A 17236-nucleotide genomic window follows, 5' to 3' on the forward strand; every position below is an offset into this window, starting at 1 on the left:
GTGGTATTGGAGTACCTTGTGATTTGTGTTGTGCAAGCCGTGAAGGTTAGCTTTGCAGATCATCAGACGGTGTTTTCTATGGCTTCGCGCTAAGTGGAGGAGTCCACTAGCGGTGTTCAGATCGTAGAGTCAGATTTACATTAGTTTTGGCCTGAGGTATGTATATAAGTGGTATTGGAAGGTTTCCAAAATTTTGTATATAACCAAAGACTGAGATCTTGCAAGGGATGATATTGAGGCTTTGAGGGGGATATTACTTATCGACTATCCGAAGAAATGGGTCAGTTCAGTAGTTATGGGGTCAACATGGCAATGGAAGTAATTGGTCCTTTTGAATGAGAATTCTCTACTGGCATTTGTGGCAGCACTCTTGGATTGGACGATTTGTGTGACTCGCTTGAGTTGAGAAGGTGTGGTCTTGATGGCCTAGTTGTGTGCGGGCGGATCTCGGAGGGTTCTTGATGGTTTGGCAACGGCTTGAGTTGGCTGTCTACTATGGGCATAAGGAATATGTGGTACATTATGGGTTTCTCCTGAATCGGTATTAGAAATTAATAGAGTATTGGCATTGTTGGCTATCACATGTGAAGAGCGGATAGTTTGGGAAAGACCCTTGAGTTTTGGTTTGCGGGTTGCGTGGCTAGTGGCATGGTGATTACTGGGTTTTGAGGCTTTTAAGGTTCATGTTTTGTTACACAGCCAGAAACCCTATACGGGTGCTTCAGTATAATGATAGGGTGTGAGAGATATATCAGCCATTTGATTTGCGTAGTTGTGTTGGGTATGGAAATTTTGGCATTCCTGAGGTTTGGAGCTAGATTCCCTCATGTGTGGACTATTTCCTGATTGCGGATTGTGAAGAAATGTCGAGAATGGGATAATTAATAACATGTATTATCGATAAGTTGTTGTGGATCTTTTGAAGCATATTTATCTAATTGGGAAGGATCAAGATTTGGTTGAGACAATGTGAAAGCTCAATGAGAATATGTATCTTCTATCAGGTTAAGTTTGTGTGCTCCTTTGAGATTGCCATTTTGGTTATGTTATCAGGCAGAGTTGATATTATTTATGCCTTTGGCCTATGTTATGTGCTGCTCTCTTATGTTGTGATGAGATGTGAGGCTGTATGACTATTCTCCACGCATGATGTGATTCCGTTCGGGCCTTATGGCGATGCGGGCGAGATAGCCCTCGTGATGTTAATTTGCTCATTGCACCTCAGTTGCACTTGTTCCTTTTATGTATTTTTACTTATATTCACTTTTTCCCACAGTTTTATTTGTGCACTCTGTTATACTTGATATCAGTATTCATATGATTAGTGAGCCCGAGCATTTTGGCTCGATGAGTATTTAGGAGCGGGCTGCACGCCATTGCGGATGTTACGTGGGATACCATTTCCTTGTGTTTATTTGGTGTTGTGTCTTCCCTCTGTGGGATAATTTGATGAAAAACCTATAATTTTGTTGTCACACATGTTGTACTTGTTAGATAATTCTTCTACTTTGTTTTCCTTTATTTGTGCTGCATAATTGAGTTATTTCTGATTTGGTGTACGAATTGTGTAGTGTAAGAATTTGTGTGGTTCCGTGATGAGTTATTATTTGAATTGCTTTTATTGGCTGAGATGAGGTTCTTAGACCTGAGATTATTGCTATGGTATTAGGGGTGGGGAGTGTTTGGAAGTGAGAGGGTGTTTCTGCTAAGATTTGGGTAATGGCCCTTGGCGGGCAGGAGAGCTTCGTGACTTGTTGACTTCATGGGCGGCTATGAGTTTCCGCATGTCTCTTTATCATGGGTAGTGTTGTGGAAGTCCGGAACAAGGTTGTATTAAATGTGAAGTATATTGTCGGCATCCAAGATGTTATTTGAGCAGCTATGGTGGTCAGAGGTTATTGCTTCGAGTATGTGAGTTATGTGGAATAGCATGTGATTGTATTCTAGATTGAAATTTTTGGCTCGATTCAGCTTGTTTGGATGTGCTCAGTGTGATGATGTGGAATTCAGGTCCTATGATGAATTTTGGATGTTGAGGTTTGGGTCATGTTCTAAGGTTATGGACTAAGGAGGAGATGAGACATTTAGGTAAGTTGCATTGTCAGTTCTGCATAGGTTGGATGATGGGGAATCACCCCCGAGTGTATGTATGAGCAGCTTATGCAATGGTTCGATGGCTTTGGAACAACTCTGGGCACGTTCGAGGACGAACGTATGTTTAAGTGGAGGAGGATTCAACGACCCAACTAATCGTTTTGAGAAATTGCATACGGTTCGGCAGTTTGAGGTCACGAGCAGCTTCATATTACGTGTATCGACTTGCGTGCGCAGTCCGGGCGTGAAATCAGAAAGCTTTTATGTGAAAATATAAAAATTATAGTAATTTCTAGTGTTAAAATTTAGTTTTTTGTTGACTTTGATCAATATTTTTGGTAAACGGACCCAGATCTATGTTCCGACGATCCCGGGAGGTCCGCGGTAAAATATGGGACTTGGACGTATGCCCGGAATCAAATTTCGAGGTCCCTAGCCTTAGAAAATAATTTTTGAAGAAAATTATTGTGCTGGTTTTAAAGGAAAAAAATAAATGAACTAATGTTTGAACTCGTTGTATCGGGCCTGTATTTTGGTTCCAGAGCCTGGTACAAGTTTGTTATGATATTGAAGTCCTATCTGTGAAATTTGGTGAGAATCGGAATTGATTTGACGTGATTTGGATGTCCGGTTGGAAAGTTAGAAAATCATGAGTTTTGAGGTTAAATTCATAGTTTTTGATGTTATTGTGATGATTTGATCGTACGAGTAAGTACTTATGATGTTTTCAGACTTGTGTGCATGTTTGGTTTGGAGCCCCGAGGGATTGGGTGAGTTTCGGATAGGTTTAGGCTATGTTGCGCTTGTTTTTGGATGCTTCATCGTCGTTTCTTCAAGAAAAAATGATACCACATTGAAAAAATGATATCCAAATTCAGTTCTGTTTGAACCATTAGATCTGTATCGAAATTACAGAGCCATAGGAAAAAGAGTCATCGAATTTGGACATCGTATGAGGAAGTTATGCTCATTTTTGTGTCGGAAAAATTGATGGTTTCTGGTGTGTTCGCAAATGCGAACTTTTTCATCGCATTTGCGATGCCCAGTTCGCAAATGTGAACCTTTGGTCGCAAATGCGACTTCTGTAAGCCCTGCTTTGTTTGCAATTTGCAAGGGTTCACAACAAATGCGACATCTAAGGCCTGTTAAGTGAAGTTTTTGACGGGATTTTCACCCATTTTTCAATTTTCTCAAACCCTAAACCTCCATAGTCGATTTTTCAAAGACCCAAACTTCTCCAAATAATTGGGTAAGTGTCTCTAATCGATTTTCATCTATATTTTGTGATTATATCTTAGATTTAACATCAAATTCACGAGAATCTAAAGGAAAATTTGGGAAAAATTGTGAAATCTTTCAAAAATGTAAAATGATGATTTGAATGACCAAATGGTATCAAAATTAGATAATTTTTGTATGGGTGAACTCGTATCGAAATGGGTATTCGGTTTTTGTAAATTTTGACGGGATCCGAGGTACGGGCCCAGGGAGTTGACTTTTGTTGACTTTTTGCAAATTGTATAGAAATCATAGTTTTGTTTATTCGAATTGTTTTCTCTTGCATTGTTAGATGTTTTCAAGGCGTTTGTGGTTAGATATGAGCCATTCAGAGGTCTTTTCACTTGAGAAGTGCATTTTAGAGTATTGGTTTGTCATCTTCGAGGTAAGTATCTTGCCTAACCTTATGTGGGGAACTTCCCCTTAGGAATGAGTCTTCTATGCTAATTGTAGTCCATGCATGCGAGGTGATGAGTTTGTGCTCGAACTTATTTGTGGGAAATTTGCCTCTAGAGTTCTTAGGTCCTTAAGTAGAAAGTATCCCGTTATAATTGGGTTTCCTAATTGTTTAAATTGCCTCTATATGCTTCATATGATGTTGCTAGATTTCCTTTAATTCTTACGTGTTACCTTGATACTTAATTAAAGTGATTGGCTTCCTTATTGTTTTGATACTTCTTGATTGTGAGTTTCTCTATGACTTCGTGCAAATATGTTACATGTCCAACTTTTGTGGTTACCGGTATAGTTATCATGTGCTTATTATGATTTGTTGCTTTGTTGAGGTTATCGTGCTTCTTGGTCTTTCCGTGACCCTTATTATGTACTTGCTAATGCCCTTGCTAGGATGTTATTGCTTATGATATTGTTTCCCTTGTCGGGATATTGTGGTTATACTATTGTTTCCTTGCTGGGATGTTATTGCTTATAATATTGTTTCCCTTGCTGGGATATTGTTGTTATACTATTGTTCCCTTGCCAGGATGTTGTTGTTTATGATCTTATCTCCCTTGCCGAGATATTGTTGTTATACTCTTGTTCCATTGTTGGGACTTTTATGATTGATGTTGTTTTGTAAATGGGATCGAATGGCACGCCTCCACGGTGATATTTAAAATGGGAACAGGTTGCACGCCTGCAACAAGATATATGAAATGGGCGCGGGTTGCACGCCTTCAACAAGATATATAAAAGGGGAGCGGTTTGCACGCCTGCAACAAGATATATGAAATGGGAGTGGGTTGCACGCCTGCAACAAGATATATGAAATGGGAGCGGGTTGCACGCCTGCAACAAGATATATGAAATGGGATCGGGTGGCACGCCGCCACGGTGATATATGAAATGGGATCAGGTGGCACGCCGCCACGGTGATATAGGAAATGGGATCGGGTGGTACGCCAACATGGTAATATTTGAAATGGGATCGGGTTGCATGCCTACAACAAGAAAGAATAAAAGTGAATATTGATTCTTATTGTGAGAACGAGAGTAAAAGCACGAAGGATGATGCCGTGCACTTTTTGTTTGCTATGCTTATTTGTCGTTACCAATTCAAGTGTTTTAAGTGTTCAGATTCCTTTACCGCTGTGATTCTTTGTGAAGGAACCCCATCGTGTTTTCAATACTTCGCCGTATTTATATACATATTTTTCAATACTTTAAAATTTCAATAATTGTTTCATCTTCAATTCATTTAGTTACTCAATTAAATTTTCTTATATTGTCTGAGGTTGTATTTTACTTAAAAATGGAATTTCTACTAAGCTAATTTATTAAATTCCTTATTAAAGGTAATAATTCATTCGATGTTGTACGTTAATTGAAATGGTACTTTCTTTATTCAAATGATTTCTAAAAATAACTTCATCTTTTCTTGCTGAGTTCCTAATTGGTTTAGAAGCTATACTCTACTTTATGTTATGTAAATCAGACTCCTTGAACATCTCAAATGCATTAGTTATGTACCTTATGAATTAAGTAACATGAGAACGTTGTTGTGTAAAGTGAGATAGAAATATGTGGGCATAAGGTGTCGGGATGTGCTAAAAGTTTGGTAATTGATGTTATGATATGAGACATCGAGTTTGAAATGGCTGGAAATTGTGCATCGGAAACGATATGATTTATTGAGCTGACATCACCTTCCTTGTTGAGTACATTTTTACTTGTATGTGTTCCAGCTATGTTGGTGTTCATTTATTTGGTTATCTTTCGTTTCTACCCGTGTTTCTCTTTATTGTTTCTATTGATTGTATTTTGTTCTTTCCCTGTTGTTGATTTACTATGTCATTTCTAGGTTGAAAGTTTATTATCAATTCCTGTTCAATTTATTTGTCTAGTAGGTGTCTGGACTGTTCCTCATTACTACCCCACCGAGGTTAGTCTTGATACTTACTGAGCACTGTCGTGGTGTGCTCATACTACACTTCTGTACATTTTTATGTATAGATCCAGGTATTTGATCGGTAGTATCTATGCAGGTCGTCGCGGTGGAGACTCAAGGTAAACCTGCTACAGTGTTCGCAAGCCTCGGAGTTACCTTTATTTGTACTTATTTCCATTTGTTCCTTTTGTTTCGGAGCAGTGATGTATTTATTTTGTATAACTACTCTTATAGAGGCTTGTGACTTGTACCACCGGTTTTGAAAATTGTAAATTGTTAAGAGTTATTTAAATTAAAGTTAGAAAATATAAATGTTATCTTAGTTAATGTTAGGCTTACCTAGTTTAGAGACTAGGTATCATCACGACTCTTTCGGAGGGATTTTTGGGTTGTGACATTTAGTATTGTAGTTTTACATACTATTATGAATAGCTAATTTGTTATCTAGTAATTTGATAGAACCTTTTGTAGGATAAATTCTTGTTATATTTTTATATAATTGAGCCTTTGGATTTCTCTACTTGTTCAACTACGTGTTTATTATTGTTGATTGAATGACCATCGATTGACTCTCCCTATTTATTATGTGTTACTTGAGAAATGATACATATTTAGGTGTTTGTTGAACAAAGTCACTCCTAACGTATGTGAGAAATCAATACAGCGGGTTTAAAGGCAGGTTTAGAAATAACAAAGCCTTGACGTAGTCATAATGAGCGGTTAGATAAAGCCAACTAGCGTAGTTTGAGAGATTATGTCTAGTAAATTATTGTAGTTGCTCGAGAGAGAATTACAGCACCTAAAGTACTCACGATCAGTAGAGAATACATTGACAAAATACTAGGGAACATAGCTAGAAGGATTCCAACAATTTGGGAAATCATAACTCTAGACCTCCTTAATTTAGTCTCCAACCCTTTGTCTCGTTAGTTGATAATTTTATTGCTTTCTACTATTTGCTAGTTAATTAGTTAAAAATATAAATCTCAATCTTTATAATTTAGAAATTTTTTCAAACTTGTCTTTTTAGTGATATTAAACAGATATAGTTAAGCCTTAGTTCTCTGTGGAATTTGACTCCAGACTTTTAGACCAGATTATATTTGCAGCGACCGCTTATCCTTTATAGGGCTAGAGTTGGGCATGATCAAATTGTTGTGCCATTGCTAGGGAACTAACGGTGTAGTTGTAGGTGTACATATTGCTAGGTTGAAAGTTTGAACTTTTATTTTTGTTTTGTTGTATTTGATTTTTTTTATTTTTGTTTTACTTGTTAATTTGAGAAACATGGCATCCTGGAATTGTGGGAATTTGGATGTTGGTAATTCTACTTTTAATCCTCCTTATGCATATTGTGAAGAAAACCACCCATGGAAAAATTATCAAAATATTTCCGAGAGCGAGTTATGTGCATCAACTCAATCTTATGTGTGGAATGTATGTGATATGTGTGGTGGTAAAGATGGTCACTTTTATGGTTGTGCTTATATTTCTTATCTTCCCTCAACCCTTTACTTTGATGGTTCTTCTTTTTCTTGTGAAGTTAATAGGAACAAAGAACCCGGGGATGATGACCTGAAAGAGATCAAGGATATGCTAAGGTGCCTTGTGGAACAAAATAATGAGAAACAACTGCACATACAAGGTCAAGATTCTGCTATTCGCAACCTGGAGGCACAAGTGAGTCAACTAGTTGAGGTAGTTAATGCTCAACAAGCCAATATTGTGGATAGTAGCTAAGAAGATCATGAATTAGCTGCCGAAATTGAGGTGCAAATGGAGGAGGTCAGAGTAGAAAACCAACAATCTAACCAACTAGAATTTGAGGATGGCGATGTTGAAGAAGTAAGACTAGAGTCAGCTAAGGACATTGATGATATAAATTTTGTTGACTCTAGTATCATTGATGTTGAGGATGCTGAAAGTTCTGAAGTTCATGTGTGTGAGCACATTGATCCACACTCCAAGTATTTTTCCACATTGTGTTTGGATGATGATATGGAAATAGAGTCATCCAAACCAATTGAAGAGTCAAAGAATGAGGAACAAGGTCTATATATTCTGGAATTCTTCTTGCCAAAAAGTCAGGATTACATACCTTATACAAATGCCAAAGAGGCAGAATAATACATTATTTCCTTGGGCCAGTTAGATTCGTTCCACCGCCCCATGACCATAATCATAAGCTTGAATCAAAACTTGAGGTTCGATTCATAAGCTCGAGGTAGAGACAAAAAGTGATTCACGTCGTGCCACGACATTAAATAAAGCGTTTGTTGGGAGGCAACCCAGCTTTATTTTTTTTTATTTTATTTTATTATTGTATTATTCTTGTAGCGTCGATTTTTTATTTGTAGGAGCATAGAACACAAAGCCATTGGAAGGATGCAACAACAAACCAGATGGTTGGAACTAAGTGTGAGGTACTCGCACGAAGGACCAGGCCTGGGAGAAGTCTGAGTAACCCATGAGATGCTAGTGCTTCGGCCTTTGGCCTACCAAGGAGTTCCTTTTACCCTCTTGTATGTATGGATGTGCATTGGAGATAATGCACAATTTAAAGTGTGGGGTGAGGAGATTGTCTAGGTGACTTTCTATTCTATTTTAGTTGTGGTAGTTTAGTTGAATATTTTTTTTTAAAATAGAAAAGATTGGACTTTTCTCGATGATGGATCTATTAGACAATTTTCTTGAGGGATTTAAGTCTAAAGGAAAAAAATTCTTTTGTTAGGTAGTGTAGCAATTCCCCCTTGATTTTTCTTTGTGTCGTGGTTCTTTTCCAAGGGTTTTGTTTGAATCGGGTGTAGTTAGTTTTATTTTTTTAGGAGTAGGATCTAGTGTGGATGAATTGAATTGCAGCGATATCTCTTAACTTTGTTATGCCTTGAGAATAGTAAGTACTCTGGTTGTGACCCTTAGGCTCAGTTTTTGACTCTTGTATAAGTACCTTAAATTGTATGATCTTACATTTGCTTAACTGCTTTAACTAGAGTGTCTTGATAAGTCTAATCCTGAGTGAGTTATGTGCCATATGTGTGTAAGGATTTGTTATATTCTGTGCATTGAATTTGATGCCTAGAACTTGCCCTCTGTGTTTGCAAAGCAAAATAGTAGTTTTGTTTAGTCTTGGAAGTGATATAGGCATTTCTTTGTTGAGCCAGATATGTATATTTTACCCATCTAATTGTTATGCAGCGTAGTTAACCCCTTTGAACCTGTAATAATGTTTCTTTGGCAACCACATTACAAGTCGTACCCATTTATTTGAATTAATCATCTATTTGAACATTTTAACCTCTCATGAGCACTTGAATTGTTACGAACTGTGTAAAAGTTAAAGTGTGGGGTGACTGGTTTGGCTTTTGAGTAGAACTCATGAAATAAGGAGAAAGGTGCACTGTTTCAAACAAGTAAGAGCCACTTGAATTGAAAAAAATAGTTGTATTGCTGTGAAAAAAAAGTATTCCTTGATAAGTGGTGACTCTTGATGTAATTGTGCTTAAAGAAGTATGGGGTAATAACATTGATGTGAAGGTGGAGTTTGGTTTGACATAAGTATGATGTTTGAATGTTAAAGTATATGTATTAAAGTGATTAGAAAGGTGTAGTCACTCTTATATCTAAATGTATCCTACTCGTCCCGCAACCTACATTACAACCAAATAAAGTCATACTTGATCCTAGACTGAATGAGCTCGATTAGTAGAGTAGTACACTACGTGCAAGCCTATGATGCATCTTTTGTGGCATATGAATGTTATTTCTGAGAGTGAGTGAATTCTTTCTATCTTGAGTTCCTGAGTGTTCTTAAATTTTATTGTGTGGAACTGCTATTTTGTTGTGTGAGGGCACTTGATTCATGAAAGAAAAGTAATGTCAGTGACCTCTATGGTAGAGTAAGTGGGTGAGTTATGAATAATGTGCGGTACTTGTGAGTCAAATCTTGAGGTGAAAATGTTATGCTTTTGTGCTTAGTCTATTTTAAATACTCTTGGTGTGATGAGTTAGGAGAATTAATTAAAAAGGTTGTGTCTATATAAAGTGTAGTTTGATTACTCGAGGACGAGCAATGGTTTAAGTGTGGAGTGTTCTTTTAATAAAGGGTTTAAAATAGAGAGTCGCCACCTAAAAAATTTTAAGGTGCGTTAGGGCACCTATTTGCAAATAACTCTGTCTAACCAGTTTGCATCACCAAATATCGGGTAAGGACTCGAAATTACCTCGAAGAGAAGGTGTTAGATACTCTTCAAGGTCCATAACTGTGGGTCCCAACTGAACTCAATTATATGAATTAGTCTAAGAGAAAGGAAGCAATTTGGAAAAAATGAAATAAACAATTTATTTTAAATAGAAGGGGGGGGGGTCCTATGTTTTTTAGCCTAAAGGAATCCCCCGTGCAACATAAATAATACTTTGTACCTCCCTCGAAATGGGGTGTTACTTGTATTATTCAGCGGGTACAAACTATCATCTTCTGCTTCTCAATTACTATCTTTAAGTTGTTACCTAAAGCGCACTAGTTGATTCTAAATCGTGCCTTATGCGTACACTACCCGTCCATGCCTATGGTCCAGGAGGGATTTGGACCTCTATTTCAGGGTGGTTCTAGACCTTAACTTAGGTTGCTCAAAAGGGAAAAATACTAAGCAACAGACAAAAGAGTTAGGATTTTCTAATAGAAACGAGTATAGGCTCAAGTTAGCCTCCGCATTTAGACATCAAATGCACGCCAAATTGGTTAACATTGACAGATTTTATTAATTTTAGAATCATATACGCAGGATATCTATGTGATATTGAATGAATGAACAAACAGTTATGTACAAAATCAGTTTCTTAATGCGATAAGTAGAATCTACATAGGTTTGCCTACTGATTTTAGCAGAATACGATTAAGGCTATTAGCATGGTATCTAGGTGTTTTATGCAATAGTAGACAGTGGCAGGTCACAGAAACAGATCCATAATTATTTGTTTGAATCCTATAGGCATGGTTTCTAGTGAGGGTAACAGCACAGTATTTGGAAACTCGGGTAGAACTGCTAATTAAACAAATTCAGGCATGTAAACGTGCATTCTACAATTTGGTCCAGTTTTAGATCCTATAGCCATGATCTCTACAATTTGATCCAGATTTAGATCTTGTAGGCATAATCTCTGTAACTTGTACAGAACAGTATGTAAACAGGTATTTTGCACACATATTGGATCATACCATTTCCTATAGGCATGGTTTCTAGCAAAACAAAACATAACAGAACCAAGCATTAAGTCTATAGGCATGGCTACCCGTATATGATGATTAAACATAATAAGGTACATATAGGCATGATTTCTAATACATCGCATATAATAGTATACTATTAGACCTATAGACAGGATTTCTACCCAACTTTTATTGCAAAAAATAAGAAACCCTTCCCAATTTCACTAACATCCCAGAATTGTTATTACAAAATAATTATTACAGACTAGAAATTAATGTAATGGATTACAAAGTGAGTAAACTATAGGGAGCCTACATGAGGCCCAAATACATCTGGACAGGCCAGTCCTTCAACTCCCAATAGCTCCAAAACCCATGTTCATACAACATAACCAGTTGTTGAGTGATTCACCCATATATCAAGACTGAGCATACAGAACCCACATCCCTAGTGTGTCAGAGTTCCCAAGGGTCTCACATGAACCCTAAGTAGTGCTCAGACTAGGGAGGTCAAAGGACAGAACCTAAATAGCCTTGGCTTTCTGCCAGCTAGGAATAAGAATTCAGAAGGGCCAGATAGTAGAGGAGTAGAATGAAATTAGGGGATCCACTGAAGGATAGAACACATATTGAACATATACAAACCAAATAGTAGACATGCTTGAACCTAGGAAGACTTAATCAAGTTTTAGGGAATAAATTCAGTTACATGCTAGCAAGACAAGTTATAAAGCAGATTCATATTGGTAAAAGAGGATTCAGAGTAGACTAAGTGCAAAAACTAGTATTATAAGAAGGAATCACATTAATTAGAAATAGATCAGAGCATGTTAAAAATAGATTGGGGTAGTTACTAGAGGTGTCATATTATAATGAGAACAAAGTCCAACAGGCCACATTATAATGCACTCTGAAACATACTTGTTATCCAATTAAGGAAGACATCTGTACCTAGTTAACCAAATCACAGAGAAGGTATGAGAGCATGTTTACGAGCAGGTTCATAACAAACTTAGCTTCGAGAAATGGTTATCAATGACATAGAATTTAAACAGAATCTAACTAATCAACTCAAAATAAGTTTAAGCATATCTCAAACCACAACATAACAGCATTTAGTATGGCATAGGCTAATTGAAGTAACACATTAAACAGATAATCAGAATGAAACGACAAAGGGTCTAATAACTCACCAGTTGAGATGAAACAGGGAAGAAAAGGATCCAACAGTGTAGTGAATATCACCAAACAGAAGCAAGAGTTTGGAGATTTCTGGCCTTGGCTTTCAGCCGGCCAGAAATCAAAACACGGAACAAGATTATTCAAAAGAGTAGGAGCATACAACTTTTGTTATAACTTTTTAGGATTTTCGAACATCAAACTTAAAAACCTAATTATAGGGGAGTGGGGAGGGGTTTAAATAGTGCAGAAACTAAAATATAAACATGGAAAATAATTGATTCAGACACTAAAAGGGAAAGCACTTAAATCAGTAAGGAAAGAAGTTGAAACCCTAGGTTTAGGTAAAAATACACTAAATCAGCAGAAAATACAGGCAAAGAATCACATATTACATAAAATGAACATAGATAGGAAATTATTCAAAAGAAACACAAAGTCGAACTAGATTTGGTTCGATTAAAAAGATCTGAAACCCTAATTTAGGGTAAGTAAAAGAAATCGACAAAATAGGCAGATTCTCATTTAATAGGGTGAATAATGACGAGATAATACTCAAAATCCAGGCTTGAACCAGTTTTGGTTCGAATCAAAAGAGGATCTGAAAACTCTAACCTTAGGGTTAAGTACGAATCAACAAGATACGAGCAAATCGGGCTCACACGATACAAAATAACGTGTGTGGACTTAATATCGTCCAGATTCAAAAGGTGAAGATCGATTTGGACAGAATCAAAGTGGGGTACTTGTCATGTTTAGGCAAGTACTAAGTTATTCCATAAAGAATCACCAAATAAAGAAAATATGTTGAAAAGGTAAGTAAATGAGAGGAAATTCCCATTAGGAACGGGATTAGGGGGATTTTGGAGAGGCAACCGGCTTTGGAGTTCATCAGAGGAGGAGAGTAGAGGCGGCGAGTTTAGGAAAATAGGGTTAGGGTTTGGGAGAAGGGGATATATGGAAAGTGAGGGGTCGCTTATAAGCCGTTGATCATTTTTGATCAACAATTGGGATTTGAGCGGGACTGGGTCAGGTTTAATTGAGTGGATAAGGGTATTGGGCTAGGTGTATTGGGCTTGGGTAATTGGGTTATGTTTGGGTAGCTTAGGTTCAAAAATTGTAGAATTAGGGCCAGATTTTAAATACACAATTTTAATAAATAAATAATTTATAAAAATAATAAATAAATAACAAAAATATAATTTATGCATAAAAATAATTTAAAACAATTATGTAATGCTAAAAAATATAAAATATTCTTTTTTGCATAAATAATATAATCATAAGTACATATGTGTTATTATTGCAAAATGTGCAATTTAGCCTTAAAAATACAAGGCGTAATACATATGGAGACACCTAAAGTTGGCACAATCTTTCACTTAGACACTTAAATTAGTATGAAAATTACCTAAGAAACGTGTCTAATTAAAAAGATGCCTAATTTAAGTGTCTAAGTGAAAGATTGTGCCAACTTTAGGTGTCTCCATATGTATTACGCCAAAATACAAATGTAATTATATAAATGCACTGAATTTTTTTTAAACATTATGTTGGTATAAATGATAAATTTAGATTATTAAATCACCATAAAAATAATATGAAGGATAATTATTGGATATTTATATAATAAAATACAGAAAAAATTGATTTAAAGCTTTTAAAAATTATGAGAAATACTTGTGCATGCTTGTAAAATCAAATGATGATTCATATGTATTATTTTGAAAGTATATATATATATATATATATATATATATATATTTGGAAAATATGAGAGAAAATTGAGTATCAACAGTAGGCATGCTTTCCAAAACTAAACAGGATAGTTATATATGCTAGTGTTACTCAATTAGAGGAAAAACAGATATTTGCCTAATGAAAACAGGGGTTTTCAACAAATAGCCCGTGTACGCACTCATTACCTCACGTACACGGCGCTCATATATCAAACAGTACTAAATCCTAAGGGGAGTTCCCCGACACAAGGTTAGGCAAGCCACTTACCTCGAGCTGAAGGCCATTCAAAGCACAATCACAACTTTGCCTTTCAAATACGCCTCCGAACCATCAATATCTAGCAAATTACCAACCAAACGTTTCAAAATAAGCCCTAAGAATCACCCGCGATAAAAAGGGCTCAATTTAGGTCATTATTGAAAAGTCAACACCTGGGCTTGCTTGGTCCAAACCCGAAATTCGTACCAAAACCCGATTACTCATTCACCCCCGAGTTCGGATATATAATTGGTTTTGGAATCCGACCTCAATTTGAGGTCTAAATCCTCAAATGTCGAAATCCCTAATTTCTACCCAAAAATCTCCAACACGAAAACCATTGATTCTAGGTTGAAATCTTGTAAAATGAAGTGAAAGATTGAAAGAAGCTAGTTAAAAATTACTTACCTATGATTTGGGGAAGAATAAGTCTTTGGAAAATCGCCTCTTGTGTTTTAGGTTTGAAAATTTGAAGAATGAATGAAAAATCTCGTCAAAAAGTCATTTTGATCAGTTGAAGGTGTCGCATATGCGACCTGGGGTTCGCAAATGTGAGCCCCACAAATGCGAAGAACCTATCGCAAATACGAAGGTCTCCCCATTCCTGCTTTCATCGCAAATGCGAGCCTGACCTTCTGCAATTGCGACCAATTTATCGCAATTGCGATCCCTGCTATTCCCAGACTTCCTTTGCAAATGCGAAGGAAAGTTCGCAATTGCGAACACTGCTAGCCCAGCTTCTCCTCGCAAATGCGCGGATTAGATCACAAATGCGGACCCCTCATAGGTCGCAATTGCGAGATCAGAGGCCTGCAACCTGTTCAGTTACACCAGCAAATTTTTCCAAGTTCAAATCACTCTGTAGCCTATCTGAAACTCACTAGAGCCCTCGGGGCTCCAAACTAAACATGCACACATGTCTTAAAACATCACACGAACTCTCTCGCGCAATCAAATCGCCAAAATAAAACCTAGAATCGCGAATTTAGCACCAAATCGAATTAAATTCTCAAGAACACTTTGAAATTTCTATTTTCTCAACCGAACGTCCGAATCACATCAAACCAAATTCCGTTTTTCATCAAATTTCACAGACTAGTCTTAAATATTATATTGAACCTACATCGGGATCCGGAACCAAAATACGGATCTGATACCAACAAGATCAGACATTAAAAATTTCTTAAAACCCATTAAATTTTCAGACTCTCAATTTTCAACAAAAATTTATAACTCGAGCTAGAGACCTCTGATTCCGATTCCGGGCATATGCCAGGTCCCATATTTTGATACGGACCTACTAGGACTGTCAAAATACAAATCCGGGTTCATTTACCAAAAATATTGACCGAAGTTACCTCAAATGATGTTTTTAAGAAAAAATCCTTATTTTTTGTCAACTTTCAACAAAAAATCTTTCGGAAACATGTTCAGACTGCGCACGCAAACCGAGGAGGGATAAAATGAGATTTTTAAGGCCTCGGAACATGGAATTTGATTTTAATTCATAAGATGACCTATCGGTTCATCACATTCTCCATCTCTAGAACAATCGTTCGTCCTCGAACGGACATAGAAAAGTACCTGGGCTAGTAAAAAGGTGGGGATATGTAATTCGCATGTCCGACGGGACTCCCAAGTCGCCTTCTCGACCAACTGACCCCGCCACTAAACCTTTACTAATGCAATGTTCTTTGACCTCAGCTTTTGTCACACCTCCTTTTTCTACCCTGAGGAGGAGTATAAAGGAGTTTTTCCAATTAAAGTGACATTATTCGAAATGGAATTATTTTATTTATTTTTCATCGCCACTTGGAATATTTATTATTGTGTCCCAAGTCACCGGTTTATTTAAAATTCAAAATAGAGGAAATTTTTGACTTTATTTAAAAGTCTGCGAACCAGAAATTCTAGATAAGGAATTCTGTTAACCCGGGAGAAGGTGTTAGGCATTCTCGGGTTCAGTGGTTCTAGCACGGTCGCTTATACTATTAATAATTGGCCTATTATCTGATTTACTATAGGTTTTAAACCTATTGTGTACTTTTAACTTTATAACCGCTTTTAATTATTTATGGAATTATTCTAGAACAAGTCACGATATCGTACACTTGCGTTTTGGTACACACTGCAAATCGCGCCACATGAAATGCACCCGCAATTTACAACATATTTATTCTATTATTATTATTAGAAGTTGTGGTCGGGTCACTTGAAATGCACACCCGATTGGGATTAACGTATCATGACCATGTCATGGGAACCATACTCATAGTCACGATGATTTACTAATCGCGCCTAAAGCAAGCTAGGATGTTCTTGAATTTCTTAATTTTCTAGAGTTCGAGATTAACTAGTTTAATCATCTTCCAAAGCTAGAAGAGTTCGGATGATTCATCAATTTGTAAGCAATAGGCTCACCTATAAAGCTACTGAGAATGAGCCAAAACTGAAGTGAAATAAGTGGGCCTATGCAGTGTCGTCTTGGTCCAAAAAACATTGAAAGACTTTTGTTAAGCTCTAGATCTAGACCATTTTATTTTTGGCACCTACTATTTACAACATGACCAATTTTGCCACAATTATCCCTTTACTTATTTTATGGCCATAGCTAAATATTGTCAAAATATACAATAATACAATTGTCTATCTCTAGTAAAGCATGGCAAGGTAGTAACAGTGAAGGAAAAAAAGGGATAAAATACAAAGAGATAGAGGATAAATTATACATTAACTCAAATAATAAATAAAGTAAAGCAAACCAAGGATTAACGATAAAGTGTGAATTAGAACAAAATGACGGATCTTTTATATAAATGAATATGAATACAACGATGTAAGCTCAACGAGAGAACTCGAACAAGCCAGAAATTACAAGTCTATAGATACCCCTCTTTGACTGGAAACACGATGAGTTTTCAGATAAAGAACAACGAGACAGGTTTTTTGACCCTACCCTTATTTAGAGAGACCAAAAACTAAGAGAAAGGAGAATATGACCGAGCTCTGGTATCTGAGCTGCCTACATATCCTTGGCTATAAAGGAATCAGGCCATGTGTAGTTCAGAAGTGAATAAGGTGATGGAGTGTGTGAA

Source organism: Nicotiana sylvestris, chromosome 8 (genome assembly GCF_000393655.2).
Source record: "Nicotiana sylvestris chromosome 8, ASM39365v2, whole genome shotgun sequence".
NCBI classification, from domain to species: domain Eukaryota; kingdom Viridiplantae; phylum Streptophyta; class Magnoliopsida; order Solanales; family Solanaceae; genus Nicotiana; species Nicotiana sylvestris.